Below are 27,493 nucleotides of genomic sequence, written 5' to 3'. Positions count from 1 at the left end.
ATGCATGTGTATAACCACTGCAGCTCATGCAGTCTGCCTTCAGTAAATGTCCTCCCCAAAACACCAGCTGTGCAGGCTGCATCTCTTCCTCCTGCACTACAAACCCAGCCAGAAGCACCCCACCTCCTGCCAGACAGCAAGTAACACCCTGACTGAGTGCAAAAACTCCTTTTAATAAAGTTCTACACAGCAGAATGAAATCTTGCTTTGTTTCTGGGAGCCACCTGCCAGAACAGCCACAGAGTGGTCTCCCTTATAGGTGATGTCAGGGCTGGCATCGCTCGCATGATGCTCTCCAGGCATATATTTCAGACCGATGCTGACATTCTACATGCTGAAGTCAGGACATCTGTAAGAATTCTGTGTTACTTCTCTGTTCAGTAGGTGGTGGGTCATGAAACTACAGGAAGTAGAGTGGCCCCCATCTCCCACGCTGTTATTAGATCAAACTGAGTGATTGCTCTGCTGGCTCAGCTACGCAGGGATAAAGAACAAAGTCCCAGCCACAAACATAAGCAAAAGCGGCACAATTGAAAGCAGAACTAGGTTAGTTAAGTAGCAAGGAAAAAAAGCACACCTATTCTTCATTCAGGTTCTATGGTAACTCAGAGGCTCACAAATCTTCACTGCTTTGTGATAGACCGTAAGAGTTCAATAACAAAGCTATTTTAATTCTGAGCAAATTAAGACATGCATTATTGTAATATTTGCCCACGGAATTGCACAAATCATCTCCTTAATTTATCCAATTAAAGGAAAAGACTAGACTGCATGGATTGTATGTGCTAAATGTAACGAAAACGGAGAATTTCCACTCTTCCACTTCCATTCACAGTGACCTCCTCTGACACCGCGCTGGGCCACATCAAAGCAGAGACATGTGCTTCCTCACTGACAACTCACTTCTCACACCAGCCACGAGCAACATGCCACTGCCTCAGCTTCTTTGTCCCACTACAGGGTAGCAGCCTGCTCCAGTGGATGTCAGAAGAGCTCCTTCATGCCACATTGCAGTCTCTTTAACTTCCTTAAGGCATCCAACACTAAAAACCATTAAATAATAGCAGTGGATACCAGATGCAGCCACGCTCACTTTTTCATTTGCATGGTATTTGCTTCACTCACAAAGAACCACCCCACCCAGCATTGCACAACCTAAGTAGCTCTGGGGAATAGGCTCCGTCCTGCTCAGCCCTGCATATGATGAGCACAGTTATCAGCCAGCTTCCAAACCTGCCTCTGTATTGCTACTGAATGCTTCTGAAAAGCAGGAGGAAAACACATTTTTCCCTCTATATAAAAGGAAGAGTTTGAGTTGGTCTGAGACAGACAAAAAAAAAAAAAAGTTCTAACTTGGAGACTGGCTGGCTTGAGCGGGTGATCATTAATCAAGGATAAATGAGAAATATCAAGGTATGCATATGTGCTGTTGGTCTGGATCACGCTTTGATGTTTAATACTGCCAAATGTATTCACTAAAATAGGAAATGCCTCAAGGATGTGGATCTCTCAGCACCAAAAGAAAATAGCCGAGGCAAAAAGAATAAAAGCCTATGACAGAAGAAAAAAAACCACGCATACAGAAAATGCAGCATTTTGAAGAAGTACTACATTTACTCAGGGGAATGAGGTAGAGTGAAGCCGAGTGCACTTGGGGTCTGTGATGAAAGAGTTTCAGTGACTCTCCCTTCCTTCTCCACTCATCCAGTCCTGATAGACAGGGACAAAATGAATAAAAATCAAGTCCACAGAAGGAAAAGGAGATGCAAGATTCATCATTAGCTTTTATGTCCTTGAGGAGGGGGTGAAGCGGAGTGGCCATCCCTGCCCACATGCTGGGAGGGAAGGAGAGCTACCCACCAAGTGGGAAACCAAGGTACCAAGACAACCAGGCAGGAACCAGAAGCTTAAAAATCAACCAGCTGCTTTATTGGGAATCAATTCTGCTCCCTTAGGAGAGACATAACATAATGGAAAGACTTAGATCCAGAAAAGAGCCCTGCTCCTGAATTCTGTACAAGAGGGCAGCATTAAAGGACACCCTCTGGCAGTGACTCATAATAAAAATGGCCCAAATCAGGCTGAGATGGAATAAAAGCAGGTAGCACATTTTCATGCTGCCACTGAAATGAACAGTCTTAATTCCTGTGATCAGTTCATCTGCCTCTCAGACACGGTGTTTCCTTGCTGTCATCCTCTGATCTGAATCAGATCATTTTACTGCCTTCTTTGCAAGAATGCAATTCTGCCCTTCCTTCTGTTTTTCTCACACTTTGTCTTTTGGGCTTTGTCACTGACCTTTTCTAGGCCAGTTCCTCCAGGATATTCCACTCCACCTTCTCTTGTTTCCCTCCAACAACAAGAGCCATCTATAACCAGTGCTACTTTAGATTTGGACATAAAATAACACAGCAAGGAAAGACGTGACTTGATGTGACACGGTGAGGCACTGGCACAAGCTGCCCAGAGAAGTTGTGGGTGTACTGGCTGGGAGGCAATGTGCTCAAGGCCCTGGCTGGATGGGGCCCTGGGCATCCTGATCTGGTGGTTGACAACCAGCCAATGGTGGGGGGTTGGAGCTCAATGGTCTTTAAGGTCCTTCCAACCTAAGCCATTCTATGATTCTAAGATTAGGTGCGTTCACTGAAGACACAGCTTTTCTTTTCTTTCCTCCTTCCCTGACAGTTTTCAGCTCCATCCTGCCTGCTGGAGATCCACCACGTGTCACCATGGGCTATTACCTCTTCTAAGCTGGAAAGCCCTGGTCTGTTCTACTCAATCACCAAAAGTTGGAAACACACCTGGGGACAGGTCTTACCTGTTCTCTTACAACCAAATATTTTCTCTCCCAGAACTCAGCCTGGCACACACTGAAGGCTGAAACAACACTACCACCCCTCCCAAATTTGGTCAATGTGGGCAGCCTCCGTGCCCTACAAGCAGCCAGCCCAGCTCAGGGGGCAGCAGCATTGCAGGTACAGGTGTGCCTTGAAAACTTCACAGTACAGATGATAAAGGCTTCGTGCTCACATCTGTAGAACATCATTTGGACTCTGGTTGCAGCAGAGACCTGGGCTTGTTACAGTGCAACAGAATTTCACCGAACACACATGCGGTTCTCTGTGCTCTTTGCCCTTTTTGGCAAGAAAAGACACTTTTGATAGCTCGGCTGTTTAATAAAGAAATTCCTCAGAGGATCTTCACTGAGAACATGCAAAAATTCACTGACAGCTGCTGTGACGGTTGTTCATTTTTAGGATAGAATTCATTATTCAGACAGGAAGCATTTGAGGAAAAGGTACAATTCATTAAAAGCAGGCCCGGTTCCAAAATGTACATTATAGTACAACACATGGCACAGAGACAGCACACTTCCATTTCAGCTACCTACGTGGACAGGCAACCAATATTCCTGCTGTTGCGTAAGGCAAAGACATTGCATGAAACTGAGTCCCACCACTTGCAGTTCTTCAAAACTTCACCATTGTGATACATTCCTCTCTGAAAGACACATCCTGCTTTGGTGCAAAGCCAAGACAGATCTTTGTATTCTTTGTCCCATCCCTAAAGCATCTGTCAGACAGAATGCTGTCTCTCTGAAGCGCTGCAGTTGTCCCTCAGCGCAGCATCACTGAAATGCAGTCATTGTCACTGTCACCAGGAAAGATCTCCTGCAAGTTCTGAGTCACAAAGATGCTAAGCCATCCACTTCAGAAATTCCTGCTGCCTGAGCATTGACTATTTTACCTGCTTTACAAAAACACTGAACCTCCGTTATACCCCTCCTCTTGCCCATGTCAGCAGACACACCTGAGTGCTTTCACATGAACCTACACTTGTCTGTCCTTGCATCATAGTACAGAAACATCTTGTTTGTTTCATGCACCACATCCCAAAGCTCCATCCCCACTGTAAGGTACCACGTATGGGCATTGGTGGGTAGCCACCAAACCCCAAAGTCTGCCAGCAGCTAGGGAATGAGGAGAACTAATGCAAAGCAATCCCATGCAAGCACACTGACACTCACACATGCCTTTCCTGCTCTTGCTGTCAAGATTTTTTGCCCATCCTAGACCCCAGATGAGTCAGTACAATAAATCTGGCAAAATGTCAAAGATATTTCACATAGGTTCACATGAGGATGCATGTATTAACACCCTGGTGGTGCAGATTGGGCAGTGGCTGGCTCAGCACCACACACTCTGACAATAAACATCAATGTATGGGTGGAAGAACCGATGGCTGGTCACAGCTGTAACAAAAGTCCCAGGTTTTGTGCGCTTGGGAACTGAACCCTGGCTGCTGCACTGAGCATAGGACCTTCAGAAAAGGAAGAGGGCAACGCCTACCTGTAAGGGGGAGTGGTCTGCAATTTTTCATAATTAGAATTACTCAGCAATGGTTGAATGGGTTTATATCTGAAGTATCAAAAAGAATATTTTTTTCTGCCTTTAGAGAAAATATCATCCTAAGCGCTAATTTTTATTTAAGCAACTGCAGAGAGCAGTCTAGAATGAAATTGCCATCTGAATCTTAATTATACCTTCACATCGAAACACTATATAGCAAATTACATGTAAGATTAAAAAAAAAAAAAAAAAGAAGTGATATTAACACATAATGAGCCTCATCAATTACCGTGAATCAGGAAAAGTAGCCCTCATATTATTGAAATGGTTTCATTTGCATGACTGGATGATTCAGATTCTCCTTTGTCATTCATTCAAATCTCTGCAGAAGTGACAGCCACAGACAAATGGTCAGCAGAAGGCCTTGTCTTAAAATAACATTACATACCCTGTTACCCACCCTCTGGTTTTACAGCAGGGAAATCCAAAAGACTTTCTACTGCAAGCCTAGGGAGGAACACAGACATCTATCCATTAGAACTAGAGTGTGTATGTATGTGTATATATATAAAATCAGTAGCATTTTTATAGTACAGCATTATGTAGACTGACTTGCATATCTGAGTTAAGTTTCCCATGGACTCAGCCACTTATCAAAGCAGGAAATGTATTGTAGCAGCATAGCAAGCGATGGATTCAAGGACAGAATCATTTGTACAGGAGCCCAAACAACTAACAAGCAAATACAAAGCCAACATAAAACAGAGCTGAGGCTCATGTTTAGCCCCAGTTTGGGCACTTGTAATGAGCAGCTGGCAGACTCAGGCTATACAAGCATATATAGGTAAGACGGAGGTACTCCCTCCAGTTTTGCCAAACTGTGTCATCCTTACTCATATTGCAAGTTTCCCATGGCTGTAATGGCACCAGTTGATGGTGACAAACAGCAGGACAACTTGTACAAAGATACAATTCAGGAGCTGCTCAGTATTGCTTTGAACATCACATTTATTCTCTTCGTTTTAATATTCCTACTCAAGAATAATTAATTCTTTGTCCCCCTGCTTTGTGGGGACATTAGGAAAATCCATTTAATACTGCTGAGCAGATTAAGATGTTGGATGAGTATCTATCACTGAGCTCTCTCTGACTTTAGTACCGCATACATACACAGGCCAATCTTCAAGACACTTCTGATGACCAACAGTGACCGATTACTTTTAATGAAAACTATTTAGAAACACATTTGAGTCAGGTACCATTCATTCATTTCCAGATTCAATCAGCAAAGGAGTGGGGGAAGCTTGTTTCCTTTGCCGCAGATTAAAGGTTGCGTCTGCATGGAAAATTAATCATCTTCTGCCATCAAAAAATGCTCTAAAAAGAAAACTGATGGATTGGCACGAGGTTTACGCACAATAAACAGATACCCACATGCCTGCAAGCACTTGTAAAGATTAAGGATGAAAAGGGATGTTCTGGAGGTACGTGGAGATACCATCATGGTAAATGAAATGAAGAAAACAAAGGAGAAATCTTATTTTAAAAATGCACTGTGGGGTGTTCATTAGAGACCGGGACAGGGATAAGCTTCCCAAGGAAGCTGTGAAAATTTCATCACTCGCAACTGGATGTAAATGAACCAGACAAAGCATCCGAGAATGCATTGTCATGTGATTTTTTTATTTTTATTTTTTTTTTTTTGCAGGAAAATCATAGAAACGACCTGAAAATCTCTCTTTCTATCTGATATTCTATTCCACAGCAGGAATCATTCTGAGCCACTGGTCCAGCAAGGCACCCCACTAAACCCAAGATGCTAGCACAGGCCAGACGAGGGCAGGCAGGGCCAGCATGTCCCTGGGATACCAGCATCACTCACAAGCACAGTTACTCAGAAAAGAGCCTGCAGTTATTTATCACCTTTAAAAACTATCTGTCTAACAAAGTGACTGCCCAGCCAGGTCCTAGCTTTAAATGAGGAAGGTGTCAGGATATCCACTGCATCCCTTGTGGTGCACATGGATCCTTCTGCCCTGTGTCACTGCTGTCCCTGCAGTGTCCTTGTGGGCAGCTGATGACCAAGCACAGATAATGACTCCAATTAGGAGGTGTGAATGTCGTTCCACTCCCCCTGCTCTCTTCTAGGTCAATATGAATGTGTTTGAAAACTACTGGCACAGCAAGTTAACAATAATTCAGATTTAATTTGCACCCTGTCATCTCTGTTTTTTTTTCCATAGGCTTTAATAGTTTAATTTAACTGTCTTAAGTGCTGTCTATATTACTGGGGCACATCATGCGTATTTCAGATTTGAGCATTTGCATGGCACAAAATATTTCATATTTATATTGTGCCTTTCATGTTAAAGATGTTTAAAAGTGTCTTCATTACTACATCTGTACAAGAACCAATTCATCCATCACTGCAAGCCACCTGGAAACTTCATCAGTATTGAATAATTTAGGATGCTAAATCCCCTTTGCTTTAGGCACCCTGTTCTGATCAGAAGGAATCTTCGCAAGATGTCATAGAATCATAGGACCATTAAGGTTAGAAAAGACCACTAAGATCATCTAGCCCGTCTCTCAATCCATGTACTGTTCTCAGGGCCCTGCCAGTAGTTGATAATGGTGCATTACCATGTGGTTCCCAGCTGGAGCTCTGTCTCACCAGCATCCAGGGTCCAAGGAAAGTAGCAGGGAAGCATTTGCGTAGAGAACAAATGTGTCAAACTTAATAAAGGTCCTCCTTATTTTCAAGTGCATTATCATCCACAATCATCACTTATTAAAAGCCTTTCATTTATAAAGTCTTTAAAGCTTAGTTTAATAACCTGCAATCATTGCTTGAATCGCAAAATTTGCTTTTTATTATGTTGTGTAAATGAACCACAGTAGCATTTAATGTAAATTATTTTTTCCTCTCATTCCTTTATCACTATTTCTAAAGCCATTGCAATCAGGTGCTTTTCTCAATCTACCCTAAAAATACAGAGCACAATATCTACATCCCAAAGTAATACTGTCCCTGGGGTCTGAGTACAAACATAATAAGCCAGCCTTTTCCAGGTGCTTCCTGCCAAGATGCCCAACTGGACTGTTCAGACTATCATCTCTTCCCAGGCTGAGGCTCTAGGTTCCCATATATCCAGGAGATATCATAGAACGTCCTGGGTTGAAAGGGATCTTAAAGATCATTGCACCCCAACAACACTGCCATGGGTTGGTTGCCCCTCACCAGCTCAGGCTGCCCAAGGCTCCACTTAACTTGACCTTGAGCACTTCCAGGGACAAAGCATCCACAGCTTCTCTGGGCAACCTGAGCCAGTGCCTCACTGCCCTCTGACTGAAAAGGAGTTTTTCCATTATTAGCACTCCATCTCAGAGAGATTTTCCTTTCTCATCAAAGTAAAAATTCTGAGATGGAAATGATATAGGCACAGAGAACCCAAAACCGCTGATGGCATCTCCTAGTGTTACAGAAGAAGGGACGATGGTAATGAATCATCAATCAGATTTGTGGCTGCAGGACTGGTCAAGAACTCAGGACAGTGAGAAAGACATTTGTCACCAATGGAGGACTTTCCTATTCCAGTGAGTTACCAGAATACCACTAGGTGCAGCAACCTGCCTGGGTAGATGTCACAGAAATGCTTATCAAACCCAAAAATTATGCCTGCATCTATCAGCACCTTCAGCTCCCAAATTATGCCTCTGAAGCCCTGGTGGGACTTGTGGCAGCAGCTCACCTGCCCTCCACTGAGACCAGTCCTTCTCTAAGACAAACCAAAAACGTTAAAACACCTGGAATAAACCAGAAGGAAAAACAGAACAGGAGGAAAAGTAAACACTACAAAGTGGTCCAAACTGCAAAGCTGAGAAATGCAGATCCAAAATCTGGAGCAATTCTAATCAGGGTTTTGGTTCTGGCTCATCTGTAATTAAAATGAAGTACAAATCTGCCTGAGACAGTCAACAATCTCAGCTGTTTTTGAGATCTGGCTTTCATTAATTTCATTAACATCTTAAATGCATTCTTATTGCTTGTTCTTATGCTGAAGAGCAAGCGAAATAACAATGCACCATGAACCAGTTTATCTTTGTCTTCACAGAGGAGCAGATGCGGTACCAGTCTCAGGGGCACACAGGCCCTTTGCATGGAAAACATCAGCAAAAAGCATGGAAATTTTCAGCCTAGGAAATAAATTGAAACCAACACTTTCATCCATGCCTCAAGCACTTTGGGGAGCAGCACCTGCTTTACTAGTATTCGTTGGTGTGACAATCTCAAGCTGTAATATGCCATTCTTGTTTCAGAGAAATAGTCCGAAAGGCAGAAATCCTACTGAGCCCTCCATACCTGAGCTAGGACAGCTCCTGCCAAGAAAGACATTGGCAAACTGCACTGACCAAAGGCAAATCCAACAGGGCTGGGAGGGAAAGGAAGCCACTTACAATGTATGCTGTCTGCCAGGGTATGGAGACTCTAGACAAGCTTTCACTTGATGAAAATTCTTGCGCCAAACTTCATCTCTCATCCAGAGGGAGATGAGTTACCAGCGGAGTGAGCTAGAGGGTGCTGCAATATGCTGGGGCCATGGGCTCGAACTGTGCAGTCCTGCTGTTCAAAATCTCCTGGAACGAGTTAACTGCTGAGGCTGCAAGGATGCTGATTTGCTCTAGTTGGCATAAGCAGGTATTTTGGTACAAGGGACATGTTGCTTCCTGAGACCTGTCATCCTCCAGTGTTCACATCCACTGGCATGATCCATAACAAAAGAGATGAAAGAACAAAATAGACTTGCTCTGAATACGACTTGTGTCACAAATTAAAATTCTTTTTAATTAAGCCAACTTGCATACATTATAATCTGCCCATAGAACTTAGTATCACCTAAAAATTCCCATCAAATGCAAATTTTCCTGTGATTTATTTGTGCCATTGTGAGATGAGGAAAAAGCACACAAAGCAGTGGGAGCTGCAGGCTGAAGTAAACAGTGTGTCAGAATATGCGAAACAAGGGAAGGACACAAAAAAACAAGAGAGAGATGGAGGGGACAAACTCTCTGGCTGGAAACTTGAGTGTTTAGAGCCAAAGAAGAGTGGAAAGCTTGCAGAGGAATTTCTACGTGTAACCTACTGACTCTACCCTATTTCCACTCCCAGCATCACTTCCATTTAGCGAGCAGACGAAAAAATTGTTTTGGGGGGGGTTGGAGGGAGGATTAGATTTGTGGTTTGAAAGGTCATTGCCTAAAACGAGCCCTGCAGCCAGCAGAAGGGAGCCCTGCAGTTGGTCAGCTCGGCGTATCCCACACATTGAGGAGCCTGGCAGTGAGGTAATCCCCCAGGAATGTGTGCGCGGTTGGATGGCTGTGAAAAGAGAGCGGTCAGCTACCAAAGCTCAGTGCTGAATATTCACGTCACACACACACAATCATTTTTCTTGTTAAGTGCAGAGAAGAATGGGAACATTATAAATGCGGTATCTTTTCTGGCTTCAAGTTTAGCTGCTTTAGAAAGATCTGCTCCCTCTTTCTCCCCCTTCCACCAGCTGTGCTCCACCTCCATCCCTGAACCAAATCTGCACGCGTGGAGCTTTAAAGCCATGAAAAAAACAGGAGGAAATGAAACCTAATGGAACTTAAGGCAAAGAGATGAAACCTAATGGAACTTAAGGCAAAGAGTGAGAAGCTTACAAGAGAATGATGCAGCAAATTGGGATAAGTGTTTAAAAGTCACTTGTCTGTACAAAAATGGTACCTTATTGAAAGTATAACCCCCTGCTTGGGCCATATACCACATCCATGTCACATTACCCAAAGCAACTGTTTACCTCTCTACATGCTGAAGAATCATTACAGCAACAGCAGATTAAATTTGCTTTATCAGTGCCCTGGCTTCTGAAAGTATCTCTACCTGCCCCAGGCGTTGTAGTGAAAAAGGAGCGAGGATCAAGTGTCCCTGCCCAGAACTCACACACCTCAATGAAAAGTCTCCCACTCATTTTATTAAGCTCTAAGTAAGAGGAAAAAAAAAAAAAAAAAAAAAAGTATAATACTTCAGCTTTCTGATTAATTACCAATGAGACTAGACAGATAGTTCCCTTTTTATTTTTCTTTTCCCTTTTTGTCTACTTCAAACCCCCCAGCACTGGCATTTTTCTTCTTCATTCCATATGAGCTTGTTCATCCCATACTTTGCCCCAGGACCTCATTCCTGTGCAGTTTTCCTGCATGGAAACAAGGCAGCAACTGCATAGAAACTAATGACATCTACAAGAGAGGAGAGAACTAGACAGACTGTGCCTCCCCTTTGAAAATAATACTTTTTCCATTTTCTCAAACTGTACATACTTGTACTCACAAGACTGCACTGAGTTTCTAGGTCAGTAGACTCCTGATCATGATTAGCTTGAATGACACATTTAAGCACAAATCTCTCTTCTCGTATGGGAAACAACCAGTTCAAACATAATTCTTGAACCACTCTAGACCATTAAACTCCTTGTTTGACAAAAACAGAGAAAGAGGAGTGGGACAAAAGTTGCCAATCCACTTCAAAGCTTCTACTGCATTTCTGGGTAAGCAAAAATCTAAAAAGCCTTCATGTACACTCTCAGAGAGATGAAAAAAAATCACTGGGAACAAACTGTCTGGATCTAAGAAGCAGAAGACTCAAACGGGTTCTTCGTATCAGAGACCAGAGCACAAATTTACTATAAATTTGTTACAAACATTATCCTTCAGCTTCTAAACATGTTTTTAATAGCTGCAAATAACTCCAGTGCAGAGAACAAGACACAGCACTAGGAACAGTTGTGGATAATGCCACATTTCTCCCTCAAAAGATATTGAGCTCTCACAGATATTAACTGACCGAATCTGAGTTGCATTAAATCAAAGCCCAGCAATTCAACAGATGGAGAAGTGAAATACAGCACAGTTAAAGGACTTCCTAGGGTCCTTCCACAAATCTGTGACTGTAAGGCACAATTCTCTTATCCGTTGAGGAATTTCACTTCCATACAAAATCATATCCGAAGTTTTATCTCGAAACACTTCATAACAGGATGTGAATGGCCCACTTCATACAAGGAGGACCACTCTTTCTGATCATGTTAATGAAGGTTATTGACTCCCATGGTCAAAAGGTGCTTGCAGGGTTTCTATCATTATCCACATGATGACAGCTAAGTCTGCTCATGGTTGGACTCTGAGCAAGGCTGCCCCCACTGGAATTCCTGCAGATGGTCCACCTCCCACACAAAACATCCAGGAAGCTGATTTTAGAAAAGTCCACATGACATTACTTTTATTCTTTCCAAACCAATGCAGTTGTACATGTTTGGAAGGAGACAATCAGGGGCTGTGGTTAAAAAAAAAATTACACTACTAAAAAGTTATTTTCCTTTCAAATATCTTACCAAGTTCATTAATACCTTCTGCTGTTGGTGAAGTGATCCCCCATTAACATTTCAATTTATTATTGCTGCTCCATTAATGAGACCACAAAAAATGGAAATGAAGCCTATAAATACGCTAAGAGTTAAAATTGGGAATCGTAACAGCATGCACACTTTATGAGTAATATCTCCATACTGCTAGCATTCAAAACAGTAAGGAAGGATGGCTGTGCAGCACAAACATTCAGCTTAGCAAACAAAGCCCCAGAAAGCCCAAAAGAACACCATAATTCCTGACACTCTACATGAAGATCTCAGCTTAGTCAAGTATGTCTCAACTCCTGCTGCAGCAGACAAATGAACTGCATGCAGTTCTCTGCTGAAATGTGACTGGGGAAGGACTTCCTCAGTGAAGGTCACTGGGACTGTTAAACTCCAACACAAATGCTTTGGGAGGAAGGATTTCCATCTGCATCCTTTCTTAATAAAGCTTCACTCCCCACTCACGTCTAATTGCCACCACCTCACACAGTGCTGAGGGAACTGATCCCCCTGGCAGCACCTCATGTTCTCCAGGCAGACAGGCCACAAACAGAATGTGGCCATCATGGGAGCCCCATTAAGATTCCCTTAAGAAACACATTTGATGCCAGGTAGCCTTTAAATCCATCAGGCTCCCACAGTTCCTCTGGTGATCTGTTCTCCATCCAGCTGTGAGTATTCTCCATGGTCAAGAAAAATTCCTTATGCAAATGGCATTACCACAACTCACGTTTTCAATTATTAATATTTCACTTCTTGTCTTCCAAACTTTTTCAGAGAAGAAATCTCGTTCCCCTGGGAACAAAAACACTGAATACTGTGCCTTGCTGAGCCACGAAAGGAACAGTCCCTTCAGCACAAGGATGTCAAATCACATAGCAACATTTTTGTTTCTACATTTTACTTCTCTCTAGTGATTAAAAACAATCGACCCTACCCTGTTCTCGGAGCAAAGCTGACGGCACTGGGCTTATGCTAAAGGAAACGTGGAGTCACACAAACATGAGCAGTATCATCTTGCAAGGAACAAACTTATAATTATTACATTGATTTTATAATTTATTTTCCAGGAAGCTCAGATTTCATGGCAGGAATTGGCTTTGCGCTGGGTCCCACTACATTGCACTCCACACTGCTTTTAAGCACTAGCACCAGAAATGATCTAAATTAGCCAGTTTGCCATGGCAGTAATAGCAGGCTTGGGAAAAAAATAAAAACCAACCCAGACACCTTCTGATGAAATAAAATGAAAACATAAAAAGCAGACTATTTAACAAGAGCACAGACAACTTCAATAAGTCTAGTTATTTGATAAGCAGGCTGCTACCATCAGTCTTTCATCATCCGTGGAAATGCATGATGGAGCTTCCGTGTTTACTTATGATTTCAAACCTTTTCCTTCTAATCAACGTTAGCATTTCTGCTCCAGCGCCTATAACGACACCAATGCTAGTAGCTTGCCTCAATCCCACCTTTCAGAGCCAGCCTAAGCACTGACAGCCCGGCACGGCTCGGTGGCACATACATATGGCACACAGATTGGGTGGTTCAAGGCTGTTAAATGTACTTCCTCTTCTGAGTTTGCCTAAAGGGAAGGAAAACGGCCCCTGCTGAGAGCGTACATACATAAAGCTGTAACAAATGTTTAATTTTAGCTGATCTGAAAGAGAATTAGTCTGTGCATTCTGCACTGCCAGTTCCTACTGCAGCTGTTCAAATGAGGTGGCTTTGGAGGGTTGTTAATTCCCGTATTAACGGTCAGAACTCCTCACCATTACTGAAACACAGGCTCCTGAGTGTGTTCCAGTCTTTCTTTCCCACACCTCTTTCAATTCTTCCATTATAAGCAGATAAAGTCATTATTTGGCTGAAAAGGACCTCAGTCCAACACATACTTTATCTAGCTTTATGATTCAGCAACACATTTTTTTCTTCTGTGTAAACAATGCTTGTTTTGATAAAAAAAGAAAGAATGAGAGAAAGAATTAAAAATGTACAGCAAGTTCTGGGGAAACTGCTGAAATGGCTACTGTGTGTGTGCACATTGCTTGTGCTAAACCAGTTAGCAGCCACAGGACGGAAAGCCTCCGATCTGATTTTTAAACTAGGCAGGTGAACATCATTTCACTCTCCATCAGAGCAGTTTTGAATGAATTATTACTCTGCTACAGTTTGAGAGGGCAGTGCTGCTAGATGTTATGAACCTAAATCAGTTTATGCAGAATGTGAAGCATCACATCAAATCGCATGTACCTTACACACTGCACAGCCTTTCAGTCCCATGGCAGAGGCTTTGGTACTGAGTTTATGGGTGCTATTGCAACAACCCCTCAAAAACTCTATGGAGATCTGATTCCTCTTGAACTAGAGCAAAGAAGAAAGTTATTCCATCAGAATCAGCTCTTCAGCACCAAACTTCAGCTCATTTATGCTGGCTAAGGCTCTAACTCTACTATCTACAGATTGGAAGATGCTAAGAAAGGACTATTTTTATATGCTTTAACATATATAGAACATGCGATTGAAACGTAGGCAGAGATTCATCTCACCCTACTTTATTCACCTGCATGCTGGGCTAGGCAAGGCAGCAACACACTCAGCATCTCAGTGGGATGGGATCAGCACTGCCAAGGGTCAGCTGCATTGCCCACACGAACCCCATCTGGTGAGTCGCCCTCTGGAAACACTTATCTCCTCCCCTGACTATACATCAAAACACATTGGGATAGATCACCCAGAACAGCTGTAATAAAGTGATCTTATAGTTAGGCAAAATTCTGATTCTTGTCCTTTCTTTTTTCCCCATAATGTTTTTGTGCCATTATGAACCCACCAACTTTTGCAAGGTTATTCATAAATCTCAAAGGCATTTAGTGGTAATACTAGCTCTAAAGTCATGCTCAATTGGACTGAGAGACGCTGAAGATGCTGTATAAAGGAGTCCCAACTTCTACAGAAAACATGCCTATATAGCCCTTTACATATGGGCTTTCATTTTTTTTTGTCCAGACTATGCCTGAATGAAGCCAGGGCTGACAAAGGTGGCTGCCCTGGCCCCAGCTATCCCAGGTTTGGTCTGACACAAAACAACAGAAAAATACAGACAGCTGCACAAACCCCATTGTGGGATGAACTACACTGGCTGTGGAGCAAAGGCAGATATTATTCAGTCTTCACTGCACCACTTCCAGTGAATTTTGCTGGAGATTTCAGGAGTTAATAAATTGCCTGCTTCTGTTTCAGACTTCAGCAGTGTGAAGACTGTATACAGAGAGGCATATGGAAACAGTATCTGATCTAAAGCTAGAAACAAAAGAGCTTATTTCCCCTGATCTGGTGAAGAATCCAGTAAGCCTCTTGGGCACGTAGTTGAAACCACAATAAGAACAGTAAAACCCTTCCTGGAATTGCAGGATCAGGAAGAAAACAAGAAAAAAAGAGGAAAAGGAGTTGTTAAATTGAGTGTGCTTGAGGAGAGCTTTAATCAAAGGCAATGCGTGGATGCTTGGCAGACACTCCAGCCTCTCTAGCAGAGAATTGCTCAGGTATATACGGCAGGGAACTGTTACTGGGGCTGCTCCTGTTCTCATCTCAGCTGGGGCTGCATTTCATCCTGGGATGCCCCTCTTCCCAATCTGCAAAATGGTTAGAAGTCCTTACAAACAAAACTTAGTAGATGAGAACTGGGTCTGTACACAGCATTTCCAGATTCACAACTTCCCAAGGAGACCAACAGGGGCTTCCCTGCCAAAAGGATGGATGGCAGAGGCCAAAGGCATGGGACAAAGCCATACAAGGATGAGATGACTACGTGCCCTTCACCTATCTCTGGAGCAGTGCAAAGTAATTCCAAAGTTTCTTGCTGCAAAGCAGAGCTCAGATACATTGCTTCTTTACAAACACAGACATTTCATCGGAGAACATCAAGAGAAGTTGAGCCTTTGTTTTGCCCTTAGTAACAAAAAAGGCATCTCACAAAACAAACAAAAATCCCTCCTTCTTTCATTAACCACAAGTGTACTACTTCCACTAGGACCATGCTCCCATTTTGATCCAGTTTGACAGATGTCCTCAGCTCCCACCCTGCCTTTCCCCTCCCCTACCTGGAGGGCATGCGGCTGCCTCCAGAAAAGTTCAAAAAGAGAAAAAGAAAGGAATAAAAGTTAGCTTGTGTGGCCCAGAAATAACAACAACAACAACAAAAAATGAAACTGTATGCCTTGCCCCTGGTGGCTCTGGGACTTGGAGCCAAACCAAGGCCAAGAGAACAAAATATCGCTCTTTGTGAGCCATAAATAAATAACTAAAGGAGGACTCCCTCTTACTCTTCAGAATACAATTTCTAAGGAGGAAGAAATTCCCTGGGGAGTTTATTATGTGCAAACAGGAAGCGTGCCTCCTAGGGAACCGCAGTGGGGGTAGTTTTCCCCTTGGTGATTTCTTCCTTACCTCTCCATCACTTCTTTATTCATTCTGAAATCTGCCTCCCCTCCACTCTGCAATAAGCGAAGCCACACAATGGAACATGCAGGTAACTCTGGCTTCAGCCTCTCACAGCTACGCAGCATCTCTCCTTTCCTATATAAACGATCAGTGTGTGGCCTGGGTTTCATTTGCAACTGTAAATGAAACAGGCCTACAACTGTGTTCATAATCCTCCTTAATTGAATTTCTCTGACAAAACCCAGACAAAATTATTGCCCTCAAGTTAACAGTTTGTGCAAAGTAGCCAAGGGTTCCTGGGAAGCTTTAAAACAAATGCAGGACAAAACTGGAGACCACAAAGCAGTTATTTGGTGTTGGTACCACTTGTTTCAATGTTTATGTGAAAGAGCAAGGTCATTTTAATGACCTTCCTGGCCTAGGAATCCAACAAAAGTCAAAAAGGCAAGAATTTAAAAAGTGGAGAAAGAATTTGGGTGCAAACCAACTGACACTGCTCACACAACAGCTACTGGAAGGAGGTGTCAGGTGCTGGGGCTCTGGAAAGTGGAGCTTGGCTAGGAATGGATTCCCACCAATCCAGTAGGGTCTGAAGCAACCCTTTGGCTTGCATTGAGGCCCACATCGCATTGGAAGGGTTCTCTCTTTTAAAGTCATCCACTTCATCGCTTCCTTCAATTTGATCATAAGTTACATGGTAAATATACAGAACACTAATAATGATGTCAGCCTGCTGGTAAAATGCCTACACTTATTTTTAGAGTGTGAGAAGTACCACTAAATGGAAGCAGGGATGCGAAAAGGGCACTGCCCTGAAGGGCGCTCCCACTGCTTGCAGAGTACAAGAATTAAAGCTGATCATATTACTGAAAATCAGTGTTTATTATTCTTTCAGATGATGCAGATGTTTTTTAGAAGGATTGGGCAAAGCTTGTGTGAACGGAGATGCCTGTTTGTAAGAGCTAATTTCGCGTCATATACCATGTACTTGGACATACACCCTTTTTCACCCCAAAGTATCATATTTGAGTCATCACTAAAGTAGCCAAGCTTACTTTACAAGGACCAAAGCAGAATCTTCATGCCTCAATTCACACACGTCTGATGGAAGCAGGGAAAAACGTGTCATCCCCCAGGCAGTGCCTGCCTGGGTTACACCCCACATGCTCTCAAAAGTTAATATCCTCCACAATTTAAGCAGGAGGCAAGACTATGAGGGAACAGAGAAGGCTGAAGTAATGGAAAGAGAAATCCCATCATTTCTCAGCATGCGCCCATGTCTTGTCCCCATTGCTCCCAAGGCAAAGTCAATGGAAATGTAGAGGTAGAGGAGGCTGGAGGGGCTTCGCACAAAATTCTCTCCAATTTAATTACTAAGGATGGAGGTAAATGTTCTTAGAGGTAATCAAATAAGCAATACCATCCAAGAAAAGGCAGGCAGAGACCAGACCTCATTTCCACAGACCTCCGTGCGGCTGCAGGACAGCTTGCCTCATCTCCACTTTTGCTCTCAGTGCAAAGCCACCACAACAAGGAGCCCTTTGGGAATCCCCAGGAGAGGCTTCCAATGGCACTGGGGAAACACCCAGGCCCTACTGCCTTCCTCAGCAACTCTGCTGCACACATTCTAGCTACTGCATTAACATCTGCTTTTGAGACATTTCTCACTAGTCCTTGGGCCCTGTGCCACTTTAAGCAACTTTTTAAGATCACCTCTTCATAGCTTGCAAGATCTGGTTTTGCTCAGGCCACAAGCAAACTGCTCTGAGCATCACCAGGGGCAAAGTGAGAGCAAAATCAGCAGATGTGTACACACATGCACACAGCCCAAGAATGCACAGAAAAATGCACAAGGGGATAAATTCATCACAGTACTTTCCACCAGTGGCAAAGGAAAGAAAAGGCAACATTTCTGAGGGTGAGGAAACTTTTTAAAAAAAAAAAAAAAAAAAGCAATATATTTTTATGCACTTGTAAAATCCATTGGCAATGACTTTTCTGGTTAATTGGTTTCATCTTATTAAACTAAAACCTATTTGTAAAATCCAGATATATTCAAGCAAAAGCTCAATTCCTACACCAAAAACCAATACAGCTTTTCAAGGAGGAAAATTAAGCAATGCAAACCAGTTTCCATTAGTCTGATGCACAGCACTTGCTGTGCATAAGAGAAATGAAATGGAGTGCTTGACTTTTCTAAAAATGCACTTCGGAAAAATCACAGCACTCATTTCCCTCGAAACTGCAGCCCTCTTCCTCCCCAGCTCTGTGAAAACTGATGAAAGTTTTGGCCCAATTACACTGATTTATAAATCAGCCTTCTGCTATCTCTCCCTGCACTTGTCACGTTCAATTTCTTCCCCCTTATTAGACCACTCTCCTCCTTGTTAAATAGTCCCTCTGTCTAACTTGCCAAAGAACTGCCAATGGGCCCCTCATTTTACAGAAGAACAGACCCTGCTTTTCCAACAGGAATGGGTCTCTAATGTACCATGGACACAGCACAGTGAAGCATGGTAATCTGCCTGTGTTAATGATGCTACTTCACAATGATCAGGAAAACAAAAATCTTTAATAGCTAAACGACAACCCATCCTTCTGCAGCCTGTTGAATTCAGTGCAAATGAAACTCAATGTCCTCTAAGAGATGAGCTGAAAGTGCCTGCTATCTTTTTTTTTTGTTTTTCTCCACCTCCCCTCCAAATTCCTAGCCAGTGTGGAATCACTACAACAGGTGGTTTGGTGCCAGGAGCAGGATCAAAAGCCAAGGATTTTGAGACGTGTTAGCAGTTTAAAAGCAAAGGATATTAGAAGGGGAAAAAAGGAAAAAAAAGAAAAAGGCCACATACATAAATATTTTGGATATACTATACTACTACATATGTGCATTATTCTCACCACTCAGTTATTCGGCTTTGCAGGAGAGATTTGTGTAAAGTATCACTCCTTATAAAGGTGAAAAGGGCAAGTCACCGTGGGAAGGACAGAGGGGCAGTCTGCCTGCGCCATCACTTAATGCAGCAAAGCACTGAGCTCTTGAGTGCCAAATCAATCCTGAAAAAAGCTTTCATCCTCAGTCCTCATCAGAAGCTTTTCACTTCTTACAGTTGGGTACCCCAGGCTGCCTAGGTAGGCAGAACACTTGATTGCTTTGGCCAGCCAAAGCCTGGTTGCTCCAAGAAGTCAGTCTCCAAACACAGCACACTAGGCTACACAGAGGAAAAAACTCTGTTCTCGTATGTGGCCGAACTCAGCGGGCAGAACTGCACTGATTTTGATGGCATTGTTCAGTACGCACCAGAAGGAACCAGGTATCATGTTTGGTAATCTTTCAGCACTATACATAGGTTTATGAAAAAGGATGGACCAATATAATTCACAATATAGCTCATAATAGCCAATGCCAGGTTCCTGTGGCAGTTTCTAAGGGCTTCTAAGACAGCTTCCAGTTGGCCAGTTGCAGTTCTGCAGATTTCGCAGCTGTGTGATAGGCACCCTTCACACTTTTCTTGTCTAAAGCTTCTCCTTTTGGTACAGCTGCTCAGAACAGGAGTGGCATTTGAGTTCAGCAGACTGCATCAAGATAGAGTTGCTGAGAAATTAGAACCAAACCATTTTGTTGCCACATTTATCCATGAACTCTTCATAATGTCCCACATTACAAAAAACCTGAGACAAGACTCTTACTGCAATTAAGTGATTGCTTCTGCATCAGAGTGTTTGGTGGTCTTTTTAAAGATGATTCACCCCAGAGTTCATCAGTTGATTGCCTTATTGTCTTAGGAAATTAAATGCTTACCACAGGAAAAGTTTAGCAAGCTGTTTGGAAAACAAGCACCCAAAGACTCCCTGAGTACCTGTTAATTCAATCTAGAGTAGCACTCAAGGAAAGTACTAAAATAGTCAAGATAATACCACACACCGCATATTAAAATTTCCCCCAGTTCTTGTATCCTGAAGCTGTTCTTTACTGGTATGCCTGCTTCAATTACAAATTGAAGATGCATGTTCTAATGGCCAACTCAACATTTCTTTTGCAGTAAACACGGCTATAGCACTGGTAGTGCAGCTTTGGAAAGGACATGAGCAAAACAGCATTTGATTTCCCTTAGGGGCCAAATGACTTATAGTAATTTTAAGCATTTTCTGGATAAGTAATTTTGATACCTTTCATCTTCTTGTTGTGGACCTTGTCAAGCCAAGACTACAACACCAAGAAGCTATTTATTATCAATGCCAAGCCAACATTTACTGTCAGAGGCCTGAGATGTGCCCAGGCAATCTCTCTGAACTCCAGGGAGCCAAGGACAAACTCCCAGCTGTGACCCAGCACAGGTGCTTCTCTGGCAGGGCATTGCTCAAAGCTTCTCTACAATTTAAAAAAGGCATTCTGCCTTCCAGAGGCTGAGAGCAAAGTAAGCCTTCTATCTTGGGACAACATTCAAGACAGCAGCAGAACAGGAAGAAATGTTCTACTGAGAACTACACTTCTTAAATGTGCCAGTATGTGAAATCAAGAGAGCTCTCAGTCCTGGTAATCCTGCCAGCGCCACCCTTCCAGCAGCATAGCAGAAATACTGGAAGCAAAAGTGAAGGATAGTCACAGAGTAGGTACATCGACCACAGCCAGCTTCCACTGTGCCAGGCAGATCCCCATGCATCCCTGCCCTAAACCATGCAGGGATTACATCAAAAGTGGCTTGCTGCCATGGCTACATCCTCTTCTGCCATTGTCTAAAGACATTACTATGCCAGAAAGGAAAGACCAGAAAGGCTGGAGGATCTGCCCTAACACAGAGTTTCATCTCCTGGTGTCTCTCTTAAACCAAACTCTTAGTATCAACACTATTAACTCATGCACAGAATTGCAAACACCACTCAGCCCAGTGGGATTGGTTCAAGGTCCTTGTCTTACCAACTTAGGTCACATGAACAATTTCCCCTCCAGGTTTTGCAAGATGAGTTCACAGTTGCCACATTACATTCATTAATTCTAAAATAGTGGTATTTCTTTCCCTTGCTACTTGCCAGGCAGATACAACACCAAGGCATGCAGCTATGAAGTCCAAACCACAGTTTCTATCACTTTGTTTTGTTATTCACTCTCTTTTTAGCAGGAATTTTCCTTGGGCTTTCTCTTTTACTCTGCTTGAGGGAAAACGGCCTCCACTATTGATTAAATTACAAATTCCAATGGCTGGTGATTGAGTTATATGATAACACCTGCCGAAAGCCATTGACTACAATTGAAATAAAAGGAAAAATTAGCACTCTCTTTATTACAAATGGTTTGGATGTTGAGTAGCTGACTGAATTAAATTGAGATTGAGCAGATCTGAGAGAACTGATTAGGAAAAACAACGCAGGATTCAGAGAAGTGCTACCAAAACGAACAGCTCATAAATTCACCTAAAGAATAGATAGAAACAGTTGAAGAAGAAAACAAAATTGCATCTTTTTCAATCATCCAGGAATTCAAGCCCAGAATTGCACAAAAGCTTCCTTCTGTGGTAAGACCTGCCAGATACCCAACTCTGACACCAACTGACCGAAGGCCAACAAGTACATGATTAGGGCAGCAGCCCCTCTTTTTTAATCATTCAGCTTCTTGTAAGCTTTTTTAATTAGTGCTATCACAAGAAAAATAAGGTTCTTAGTCTTTGTTCTGTGCCTGGGAACCAACTCCATGCCAACTTTTAGTAATGTATCGTTGCATTTTATTCACTGCTCATCTAACCTAATGAGGTCTTTTTATTTTTGACTACTTGTGGCATTTCCAGCAATACTGACAGATGTCTTGGGTTTTCTTTCTGCAGATTAAACAACCGTTATAGCAGCTCTTAAACAAGACATTCATCTGATAAAGCAAAGCGTCTAAAATGACACTCCCTATTTTAGAACCATGTCATCTTCTATTCACTTCCTTGCTGTTTTATCACAAGGTAGAGTCTAGCAAAGCCTAACAAAGATCTGGAAAGAGCATGAACATGGCAGTTAAAGAAGGGTTGCAAACATTACATTATATACTTACAGCCTCTGCATTACTGAAATGTCATATCTGAAGTCAAGCACCAGGGAAAATCCTTAGTAACCTGTAGAAACATCAGGAAGAGAGTCATCAGTGATTATTTCTAACTATGTCTTCCATCTGATGGAGAAGACATTTAAGATTAAAATTAGATATTATTTTGGAAACATAGCATAACAAACGTATTACTTAAAATTAATCACAAAGTAGTGTAAAAATTGTTCTTAATGCTCATCTGAAGTCTGCTTCAAAACTTGCTTCATCTGCAATTCTTTGTTTCGCGTTTCCTTTCTGCAAAGATCTGAGCCCACAGATTTGCCAGCAGCAAATGTTTGTAGCAACAATAAATATTTTAACATGCTCATTCTGACTTACAAATTGTGAAACCTTGCCTGTGCACTCCTGACCATTTCATCCTCCTGGGAGAGACAATGAATTGCTCTCATCCCAGCTTCCAAGCAAGAGATTTGAACAAGTGAGAAAGGCAAACACACACCCTCTTCCTCACAGCAACATTCTGCCATCTCCCTACCTCTTCACTCACCTCTGCCTGAGTTTATTGCATACTCCATTCTGCCAGCAGAACTACACCCCAACAAAGTCAGTTAAGGATTAGTAAAGCCCTATTTAAACCACACAAATCAACCCAGGTGCTGCAGCCAGCTGAAGCCCACACCATTTGTCCTGGGTCCTAAGGCAAGCCCCAGGGGGCAGACAGTTAGCATACCAGCTGTGAGCAATAGCCCTGCCCTTTAACACCATAGCAACACACAAAATGAACACACCTGCTCCAGACACATTGCAAAGGCTATTTTCTTCATTTTCACCCACCTGTCCTGTATAAAACCCTCAATTCTACCCTAATAAGTTCTCTTTTCACTCTTGCAGCACCCAAAGCTTACCCTGTGGCAGAGCTCTTGATGCTGAGCTCCATGCAACCCTCAGACGTGGCTATCTCTTGTCCCTAGAACTTCCAAGCGAGAGATCAAGGAGCTGAATGTGTAGGCAGGGAAAAGACAGAGGCAGCAAAAACCAGAGGATGTTTCTGCACAATGGTTTGTGAGCACAGATCCTACTCAGCCAGTAAGAAATGATTCACTGCGAACAGACTCTGACCCCGCTACCTATTATGCTCGACAGCCGATCTCGCTGAAATCATTTATCTCGTTATTTACATGGCTTCCATCAGAGTGATATCTGAGCATTCCTGAACCAGATGGGTTTATCTGTATCGTGCTCCTGAGGAGTGCATGCTGTTAGCTCTACTGCACAGACAAGGAACAGAGGCATTGAAAAGACAAAAGGGTTTTCCTGGGGAAACTGATGTGATCTGCCAGAACCCTGCACCGCACCAGGGGCTTCTGGGGTTAAGGTGCCATGCTCAGGGAGAGGCCATGGGCAGGCCCATCACCACTCCACTAAAGCTTATCTGAGCAATGGGTTCTAAACTAGTGTGAGCCTTGCAGAAAGGAAAAAGGAAGAAGGAAAAGATAAGAGAAAGTCACAATAATTGTAGCATCATCTGAAAAAACATAAACTGCAGTAACTGAGGAACCTGTCATCCAGTTCACTGTGAGGGCCGCAGCAATTGTTTTCTACACTCATTTATCAGCTTTTCCTAATCGAGAAAATGCTCCCATTGCACCTTCCTGCAATGTTTTAGGACTGCGACACAGGTATGCACATCTGTATCACATAAATGTAATATCACATTTCTTTCCCTCTCCTACCAGTTTTACCCTGTACAAGCAATCCCAGGAGATGACTGAGGATGACGAAGTTCCCACAGCTTCTGCCAGGGCTGAACCCCAAAGGTGGGAAACCATTGGGATGCCTTAGGGTACCAGATCATCTCACAAAAGGACTCAGCCTTTATTACTGATTTTCCCTTGTTCTTTAAAATGACAGCAGTGGAAGTGCTTTGGATGTAGCCCAGGTGGCAACTCAGAACCCCTAATACCAGGTTGCAGGAAAATACAATGCATGTATGAGCTCAGCCCTCTGGGATCTGTGGTCTTTTCTAAAAACCAAACCACCAGACAGCAGCAACTCTTGAGTTCGGTCACCCGCAGGATTTCTGGTCTGCAGACCACAAAACTCTACACACTCACACTCCCTTCTGGCCAGAGAACAGAGAGTTCCCTAAACTCACCCTTTGATCTGCAAGAAACTGAGCATTCTCCTCAAATTACTTGTCAAGTTACCTCTCAAGTTACAGCATGAAGCCATTCCTATTTCTCCATTACAGCTGCAGATAGACATATGGGATCATCTTCATCTTCCCGCACTCTAGAAGTTCCTCCTGCATTAATTTTAATGGGGTGCTCACAGCTCCTGCTCAGGTTAAAAGAATCAGACCTGCCAACTGCATTCAGTCTAAAGCAGAGAAATCTCAGTTCTAGAAGTCCCTCTGCATTACTGATATTGAGAAGAAGTATGATAAAAAAAAAAGGAGAACAAGATAAGATCCTGCAGAAGAAGAGGATGAAGTGCTCATTGTTCTTCCCTACAAGCCTTCAAGCATCAGACTGATGCTGTACCAGAGCCACCCCAGAAGCTGCATCTCTTCTCTCCAGTAACGGTTCAAATCCAAGGCAGGGAGTTTTTATGGCCTTTTTGCAAATTAAAAGAAACTACTACGCAGCGGATGGCTGAAACACCTCGCCCAAGGTCCCTCGGGATGTGCACATCTGCAAATTGATCCCACACTGCCCCAAACCCAGCCTGCTGCCCTTCCCTCCAGCCCAGCCTAATTCTCTGAATTTCATGATGATTCAAAATTCTATTTAAAACCCCTACAGCTATGGGTGTGTGCAACGAATTAAGGCTGAGCCAAGAAAATTTGAATTTAGCAGCTCATGTCGGGATTTTCCTTGTGTTCTTAGTAATAGTGAAAAATGGAGCTGTGAGGGTTTAACTTCAAATGGAAAAGAAAAAAAAAAGCTGGTGGGTCTTTTGTGTAGCGCTGTAAACCACCCTGAAGGTACAGCAGCAATGCCTGTCTTTTCCTTCCCAAGGAGCAAGTCTCCTAAATGCTACAGTGGCAGCCACCAGCCTGGCACAGCTCTCCCAAGCTTGCTGCTTGCTTACAAGCAAGGGCTGCTATGGTGCAGGAAGAAATGGGTCCAGAAGAGCAGCTGCTGCTATCTCCTGCTGCCTCCCATCATAAAGGGAGCAGCAGGGAACAACTGCCTGTAGAGATGGAGGGCAGCCAGGAGAGCCAACAGAGCTCAGGGACCGCAGCCCTGGTTTACTGGTCAAACCGTGCTAAGCTCTTTAGGTAAGCTTTATTATTGCAGATGGTATTGCTTGCCCTAGATCTAGTGACCAAAATGGGGTTACTCTCTGTAATCCTGCAGAGGCTGATTACGAATCAGGGAATACTTCACCTCTGGACGCATGGCACCAACAGATAATAATGTAAGTGGTGCAGCATTTTACTATTAATAGGTATTTGCTTGGCTCAGGATAAATAAAAATAGGGTCAGAAATTTTGGCCCCAAGTTAGAAAAGCCAGCTTTGGGGCAGGCAGATCATGCTGCCCTCTACAGCGTTGTGCACATGGTCCATGTGTCACAGCAGCACGTAGGCTGGAGATGCAAAGGTGGCAATGGGCACCTGCCCACTGGGGGAGCTGCAGGAGGAGCAGTTCTCTTGCAGAACCTCACGCACAGCATTTGTTCCCAAAGCCCCAGCACTCCATCACTGAGCATTCAGCATCCATCTCACAGAACTGCAGGGCAGGAAAGAAGAAGAAAAGGGCAGGAATGAGCAAACACTGCCCCATCCCACCCTGCTGCACTGGGCCAGTGGGGAGCAGGATGCTGCAGTCTGCACAGAAGGACGTAAAGCAGTGGGGATGCAAGAGAACAGCACTCATCCCCTGGTGCTGCCCCGCACCTTGCAGGCACCTGACACCTCCCAGCGCCACCAAAGTCACCAGACCTTGCGGGGAACAGCAGCAGCAGGATTGCTGTGAAACCAGTTTGGGGTTGAAAAGGACCACAATGATCACTTAATTTCCAGCCCCCCACTATGTGCAGGGTGGACAACCACTTAGACCAAGCTGCCCAGAGCCACATCCAGCCTGGTACTCAATGCATCCAGGGATGGGGCATCCATAACCTCTTTGGGTATCCTGTTGCAGTGGTTCCAGTGGTTTTGAAGGTGTCAGCTCCAGAACATGGACAGGAAATAAAATCTGCTTCCATCCGAGGCTTTCCACATTTCTCAGGCATCCAAGGGATGTCCTTTATAAAACATGAGATAAGTACAGGCTTGTTTTTCAGACCGCATATCTGTGCGGTTCCTTAGATACCAGCGAAAGCCTAAAGGCAGGTCTTGGCATCCCGTCCCTTCTCATCCACTCCTTCAGAAAGTTAGCACTGACTTTGACACTGACATGATGAGAAACGGGGAGGATCAGTGCCGTTCTGGGGAAGGCGCCAAGCTCTCCGTTAGCACCCCCACCCTGCTCAGAGCAAAACAAAGCAAAAAAAAACAACAAAAAACCAGCCCTCCTGTTTGCTACTGATTAGGCAGCCGAATTAAAACTGATGAAGTGATTGGATGGGATCCAAAGCTGTTTATCTGCACATAAATCACAGACATGCTTTACCCAGCCTGCATGGATTTACTGAGCTAGGGGAAAGACCTCTTATTCAGAATGCTGATTATTACAGCAATTAAAATATCAGTGAAGCAAAAATTTTGGGGAGGAAGCTGCTAGGGGCTCCGGGAGAAACAACTCCATCAAATATGAATTCAAACAAGCTTCTGATTAAAAATAAAATAGAATTGAAGAAGTCAGTTTGTTTCTTCTTGCTAAGCGTATAGCGATGGAAAAATCAAATCCTAAAGGGAAAGAGATGCACATTAGCTAGCTGGACACACTGAAGATTACAAAGGAAGGCTGATACATATTTTATGATCACAAGGGAATAAAAAAAATTTAAGAGGGATGTACTGTCAAACCAGACACAGTGTTAACAGCCAAAGTATATGGCATTAAGAGTTGCTCTTCCCACAGCTATTAATGTAAACTGAAAATTGTGAGCAGGCTGCAGCAAAAGAAAATAAATCACACTTTTTTTTTCTTCAGTACAAAAATGTGTGTTAAACAAATCCCACCCTCAGTGCTCACTCTCTGCATCCCAGCCCCCGACAACAGGACAAGGACTGCCATCCCAGCAAGCTACAACTGCCAGAGAAGTGAGTCAAGA

The 27,493-nt window shown here is 43.3% G+C and overlaps 1 protein-coding gene across 2 annotated transcripts in view; it reads right to left on the bottom strand.

The window, feature by feature from the left end:
* Nucleotides 1–27,493, bottom strand: part of SEMA5B (semaphorin 5B) — a 248,368-nt gene that overhangs the window by 151,016 nt on the left and 69,859 nt on the right. For both annotated transcript variants that reach the window (XM_042877572.1, XM_042877571.1), the window contains exon 3: nucleotides 22,275–22,335. The gene's annotated coding sequence lies outside the window, so the exon portion shown is untranslated. The remainder of the gene's footprint in view (nucleotides 1–22,274; nucleotides 22,336–27,493) is intronic.

Source organism: Lagopus leucura, unplaced genomic scaffold (genome assembly GCF_019238085.1).
Source record: "Lagopus leucura isolate 7727_CA_CO unplaced genomic scaffold, USGS_WTPT01 Super-Scaffold_100019, whole genome shotgun sequence".
NCBI lineage: Eukaryota > Metazoa > Chordata > Aves > Galliformes > Phasianidae > Lagopus > Lagopus leucura.
The sequence above is the reverse complement of the archived record's forward strand: the minus strand, read 5'-3'. Positions and strand labels throughout refer to the sequence as shown.